The sequence below is a fragment of the Neomonachus schauinslandi genome, chromosome 3 (assembly GCF_002201575.2).
Source record: "Neomonachus schauinslandi chromosome 3, ASM220157v2, whole genome shotgun sequence".
NCBI classification, from domain to species: domain Eukaryota; kingdom Metazoa; phylum Chordata; class Mammalia; order Carnivora; family Phocidae; genus Neomonachus; species Neomonachus schauinslandi.
This window is the reverse complement of record NC_058405.1, coordinates 3,424,593-3,430,724: the sequence shown is the minus strand read 5'-3', so window position 1 is coordinate 3,430,724 and position 6,132 is coordinate 3,424,593. Positions and strand designations below refer to the sequence as shown.

At 49.1% G+C, this 6,132-nt stretch overlaps 1 long non-coding RNA gene across 1 annotated transcript; it reads right to left on the bottom strand.

Moving 5' to 3' along the window:
- Positions 1 to 762: 762 nt before the first annotated feature.
- Positions 763 to 5,680, bottom strand: LOC110585893. Its single transcript, XR_002480646.1, has 3 exons — positions 5,488 to 5,680; positions 1,048 to 1,198; positions 763 to 893 (listed from the first exon to the last, which is right to left on the bottom strand). It is a non-coding gene; the product is annotated as an uncharacterized LOC110585893 (long non-coding RNA).
- Positions 5,681 to 6,132: the final 452 nt, after the last annotated feature.

Below are 6,132 nucleotides of genomic sequence, written 5' to 3'. Positions count from 1 at the left end.
TTCTTTTACCTCAGTCTTTCTGCCTCAAATCCCCTCAGCGCTTGAGAAGCAGCCTCTACCTTCCACGCTGGCGGCTCAACACTAACCTTCGTGCATTTAGCTGCCTTCTGTGTCAAGGACGTAGTGGTGGATGTTGGGGAGGAGTTCCTGGGGACTGCTCCGTGCCACGTGATGAGCTATGGGGGTTCTGGGTTGCACTGAGACCACACTGACAGCCCCTGTAGCTGAACAGGAGCTGGGCACCCCGCAAACTCCGGTAGGGGCTCTTGGACTGACCGGCCGGCCATACCATTATGTGTCCGCTGATTACCACGTTTGCCTGGCCCCTAGAAGGCCCTCCGGGTATTTATCAAATGGGTGGATGAAAGAATGATGAAGGCAGAATAAATGAAGAGAAAGCCATATTTGCCATCGAGGCAGACAGGTGTACCAACCATTTAGTGACAGTCTGGGGAAGTGTACTGGAAGTGGGTAGAACTAGGGGGAAAGGGGCATCACACCTTCCAGAGAAGGTGGGCTTCCCTCTCTGGACCTGGCCACCAGACTTTTCTCCATAGGAAGCAGTGGTATCTTAAGCAGGCCGGGGCTCCACCTGGCCCCCTGTTGCATCATGAGAACATGAGAACATCGTTACAACGATGGCCAACTTTTTAAATATCCGGTTGACCAGCTTGAGGCTTTGCTTCTGAAATCCCGATGCTTCCTCTGCAAATTCAAAGAGAAATGCCAGGATCCAGCCAGAAAGTGAAGCTGTCCTTTTGGCATTTCCACACCCGGCTGAAAACAGGAAGCCAGTCCAGGAGTCATGTCTGCCCTGCACGCACCAACTGCCTCCCACTGGGAGCTGTCCTGGGCTCCAAAAGCAGCTAGGGCCTCCGCGCAACACTCTGACTCTGGAGGGGTGACAGGTGGGGCCAGAGAAGGGAAGGCAAAATAAGTCCGAGAAATCGGCATCGACCTGTAACTGGAAACCAAATATGAATCTTGGGTCTCAACCAGCAGGGATTTGAGAGGAGCCATGTGTATACCTGTTTGGCATGAGCTTACCTGCCCCCACTGCTAGGTCCTCAGCCCCCTAAGGAAAGAAACTCAAGGCTGTTCATCTTTGAATTCTCGGAAGTTTGTCCCGGGTCTGGAACACGGTGGGTGTGCCGGTTCTGCTGTTCACAGAATCTCTGCAGTCCGTGAATCGCACCTGCTACGAATTCCACATTTAGCTCTCACAACACACCATGTCCCGGGGCTTCGGTTTTGTACCCCGCCCCTCTTTTTATACCAAACAGGCAGAATTTCGGGAAGACTCATTTAGTGAAGTTCACCTCTCCCAAGACACTGGTTCTCTAACACAGCGCTTTATGCAGGGCTCACATACAGTAGTTGCTCAATAAATGCACGGGGAAGAAAGCGATGAAACAAAGGAGGAAAGCAGAGGGATGGGAATCAGGGATGACCGGAGAGGGGCTGCTCCCTGCCCCACGGAATCAGCAGCAGCCGCTCGGAGACTGCTTTCAAGCTCTGACTTCTGTGGGCATAGTTACCCAATTTCAGAGCATCTGTGTATAGCGGGGAGCGCGCAAGCCACACACCCCTGAGCCTGCCAGTCACCCGCTGTTAATACTCCTATTCCACAGGTCTGGAGTGGGGTCCAGGAGTCTGCACTCCTCACAGGATGCAGGTGCCAATGGTGGGGGTGGCCCGGGGACGGACACGACGGAATTGTCACTCTGTGACGGGACACTCTGAGCTCCCAACGGCACAGAGCCTCACACTCTGGGACAGACCCCAGCCTGCTTTGTGAGAAAGACTGTGTGGCTTTGCATCCAGTTACCCCCACAGCCCACCTCTGTGCCTAGTGGGGTAGCCTTCCCATCGGGTTCTCTGATATTTTAAGGGAAGAATTAACTCTACCCCTGCTTATCTGCCCACCAAGGTTTATGTGTCTGTCTCCAATCAGCAATTAAGGCCATCTGCTTCCATGCTAACGATTGTCATCGTTATCTCCTGCAGCCCAGCTGCCTGCCAAAGCCGGCTCTCCGCGAAATAATACCGAGGGGGATAATCGAAGGGATGCTCTGACACAGATATTCCAAGTTCCATCCCCGGACCCAATGAAGGACTAGATACAATAAACATTTTAGTGAAATCATACCTCAGTTTCACATCTGATTTTTATTAAAAGTTGCCTCAAGCTGTATGTAAATGAAAGCTATTGATGCGCTTTGTCGTGAAATGGTGGTGATAAGGCTGTCCAATGAGGTGTCTGAGTCTGGCTGGCCAGGAACAGGGCATGAGGAGAGCGGTCCTCCCCTCAGAGTGGCAGGGTGCTCCCACCTCTCCAGCGACAGGCCCTGCAGTGTATGCTTCCTGATCCCCCCAAGGCTGCCACAAAGCTCAAAATTTGGGTTTAATTTAGGCACCAGATCCACTGCTTCACCTGCTTTGCTTCCCATGCACTGAATCTTTCATATGATGTTTGTTTGCTTGTTTTCTTCCATCTTGTTTGCAAGATGCCTTCACTCCTTTTTGGAGAGAGGAAAGATATACATTCCTGAAAAGTCAAAGTGTTATGATGATAAAGGGCAAAATTATGCCATGTTATCTTACTATCAATTATTAATATGGCACACCAGACAGGGAAATTGTCCTCCCTGGTAACCAGGAACAAGCCTCGGGCATGGACCCCACAGCAGGCAGGGGTGGCCTGGCAAGGTGAGACCTCCACTGCCTGGCTTGTGCTGTTTCTACCCATCTTCCCTCCCCTCTCGCTTGTCAGAAGGGACCTGGAAGGCTCCTTCTGTAGGAATCTCATGTTTATCCTCCGTGGAGGTCTGAGCTGCCCTCTTCCAACCTCTTCCCACCTCATTCCTCCTTAGGTTTCACCTGCCTCTGAGCTCGTGGCTCCCAACCCAAACGTCCAGCTGCAGAATCTCTTCAAGTTCCAGAACATATTGGAACCAAATAACGCTCTGCTGCTGTAGCGAAAGTCTTGGGTAAATATTAGACAAGTCGAGAGCATAAGATTGCATCTGAAGAGTTAGTTGTTCTCAAGGAAGATGAGTAAGCAGAAGTTGGGATAATACCTGTGTACCTTGACTAGAAAGCTCTATTCTGTAATCCGGGTTGTCTAGACTCTCTTTTCTTTGTAGATCCTTGGTTATCGCTCTAACCCTCAGTTTCTACCTGTTACTCGAAAACACCGTTCCATGGGCAAATAGATTGCAAAGCCCCTTGTCTTCTCAGGCACCGGATACGGAGGATCTAGGAGGGGAGGGTGTACCTGTAACATACTGAGTCTCGTATGTTCCTGTGGGATGCACCAGTGTTTCATGTACCACTAGGATGGGAAGAAAAACAGTGCTCATTAAAAATGAGACAAGGCTACCTTCATTTCAAATTTCTGATTTCTCCTTATGAGGTTTTCAGTACCTTATTAAGGCATAATTGACGTGCAATAAACTGCCTATCTTAAAAGTACACAGCTTCGCCTGTCCCATATGTGTATCTGGGAAGCCATTGCCTCTGTCAAGAAAATGAACGCATCCACATGTCCAAATGCCTCCTCGAGTCCCTTCGTGATTCCGCCCTGGCATCCTTCTCCCCAGGGAAATGCTGATCTGGTTTCCTGTCTCTACAGATCAGTTTGCTAGAACTTTATTTAAGTGGAATTGTACAAGTTCCTCTTTCTGTCTGACTTCTTCTTCGTAGCTTAGTTATGTTAAGATTCATCCATTTGTAGTATGCATCACCTGTTCATTTTATTTACTGCTGAGTGGTGGTCCATTGTGTGAATAGACCGGTTTGTTTATCCATTCACCTTTGATGGGGTTTTGGGCTGTTTCCACTTTTTGGATATTACAAAGTCACCCTCTATAAAATAGTCTGGCACATTCTTATGTGAAAATATGCTTTCGTTTCTTTTGTTTTATGACCAAACATATCTTGGTAAATATTCTGCATGCATTTGAAAGGGCTGTGTATTCTGTTTGGTCCATAATTGCCAGTTAGGTCAAGTTGGCTGGCAGTGTTGTTCAAATCTTCTATGTTCTTGCCAATTTTCCATTTTTTTGTATCAATTGTTGAGAGATAGGTATTGAAATCTAGGGCTATGGATTTTTCCGCTTCTTCATGCATGTCTATCAGTTCTTGTTTCATGTATTTATAAGTTCTCTTAGGTGCATAAACCTTTAGGATTGTTGTATTCTCTTGGTGAATTGATTCCTTTATCATCATCAAATGAGTTTTCTTAGCCTTTAAGTGTTTGGTCAGCTGAACTATCGAGGGTTTTCACCGCCTCTTCATGCCCCAGGAATAACAGCTAAGTCACATGTGATTCAGGCAAGGGTAGCCTGGCTGTCAGTGCCTGGCAGGTGCGTGGGAACCTCAGAGATGCTATAATGTAGAACACCAGTGTGATCAGTGTGTGCTTAGACCTGATGGTATATGGACATTATACCAGGTTTGTGAAACTGATTACTTTTAATGGAAATCTTCCAGGAACATTCTCTGGCACTGTTGAAACAGTGCAAACTCATTTTAGCTGTGCTGTAGAGTGACATGGGAAATGGGAAATGTCGATGTGGGCTCACTGTGTCAGGGATGGGGAGGGCTGTTTGTGCTTCTCCCTGAAGGGGTGGTGAGTAAGTCCTGGGCTCCTGCTGCCCTCCCCGCATGGATGCCATCCTGCCTGTGCCAACCTGGAGGGCTCTGTGTTTCTTCGTTAAAGATGTCATCCCACTTGTAATTCTGCCTGCATTCCAGCCATCTCTGCATGGAGGTCCCACACCTCTGCGCACGGAAGACGCCCCAAATTGAAATTGCCATCTTTCCCCCAGAGTCTGCTCCCCTGTGCCTACGCTCATTCTCAGGTAATCAAATGAGCGTGGATATGACCACATACATGCACGTGTGTGCACGCGGACACACACACACACACACATCATGCTCCCCATTCATTCTGGCCTCGCTGGTCTTCCCCAAGCTCCCCCGTGAGTGTCATCTCTCATGTTTTCCACTCCCTCCCCCTCTCCTTTCCCATATAACACCTTTGCTCCAGCCCCCCTGAAATTCTCATTATGCCTCAGGCGTGCATTTTCCTTTCATTAATTTGTGCCAAGAACACACTTAACTTTTAAATTTACATCTAGAAAATTATTTCTCATCCACTACGGCAGAACTCAAATTGTTTCCCTCAGCAGAGATTTCCTGCAGTCCCAGGGCAGACTTAACCATTCCCTTCGAGCTGCCTCCGCTCTCCATCCGTCCCTGCGGGTCTGAGGTGCCGACTGCACGGCTGGCTCCCTCTCTGGGCTACGTCCTAAGGAAACAGAACCTGTTCTATGAACGACTAGTTCTCCGCTCTCGGTCACGCACCTCAATGTGTCAACTGACACATGTAGGTGTGAGGGTTTCCTGACCTACCTGCCCCTCCTTACAGACCCTGTCCTCAGTCTCGGCTTTCCTCCTAACACTCTGCCAGGTGAAACTCACAGGTGCTTCCTTGCTCTGTGTGCTTCTGAGCCCGGCCACAGCCTGCTCGTGGCTGGCGCCGAGGTCTGCGCACGGCTCTGTCCGCTCACCTGTCTGGTGCCCTGCGTGCCCTCCGTCTTCCTCGTGACAGGTTCGTGCCTCAGCTCTGCACCCTCAACGCTGCCCTTGGGTGTGTGCCTGGAGTTCCCGGGTTATCTTATTAACTCTCCATATAATGGGAGGGGATATTTATCTACCCTTTGGAAGAGCATTATTTCTGGGAAATAAGCCTGGATTCCTGGCAGAGTGTAACCAGGAGGACCATTGCCCTGTAAACAAAATCGCATCCGTGCCGCACCTAAACGGTATGTTCAAAAGGACTATGCGCCTGCGAGCCAGCCCCGGCCAGGCAGGGCATAAGCATTCCACAACTGTTTGCTAGGACCCTTGGCCCCAGCTCTCTAGAACATTCTAGGCTCTCAAGGGTATGAAGGAAAAGTAATAATTTCCCTGTGCCTACACTGGTAGATCAAGACAAAATGAGAAACTAGTAAAAGTAACTTGGAAAACTCAGCATGTACAGAACTCAGATGGCATTTTCAGGACCTTGACCTTGAATTACAGCCATGCATAAGAATGGGAAGCAACATTGATCGACTCTTTTTT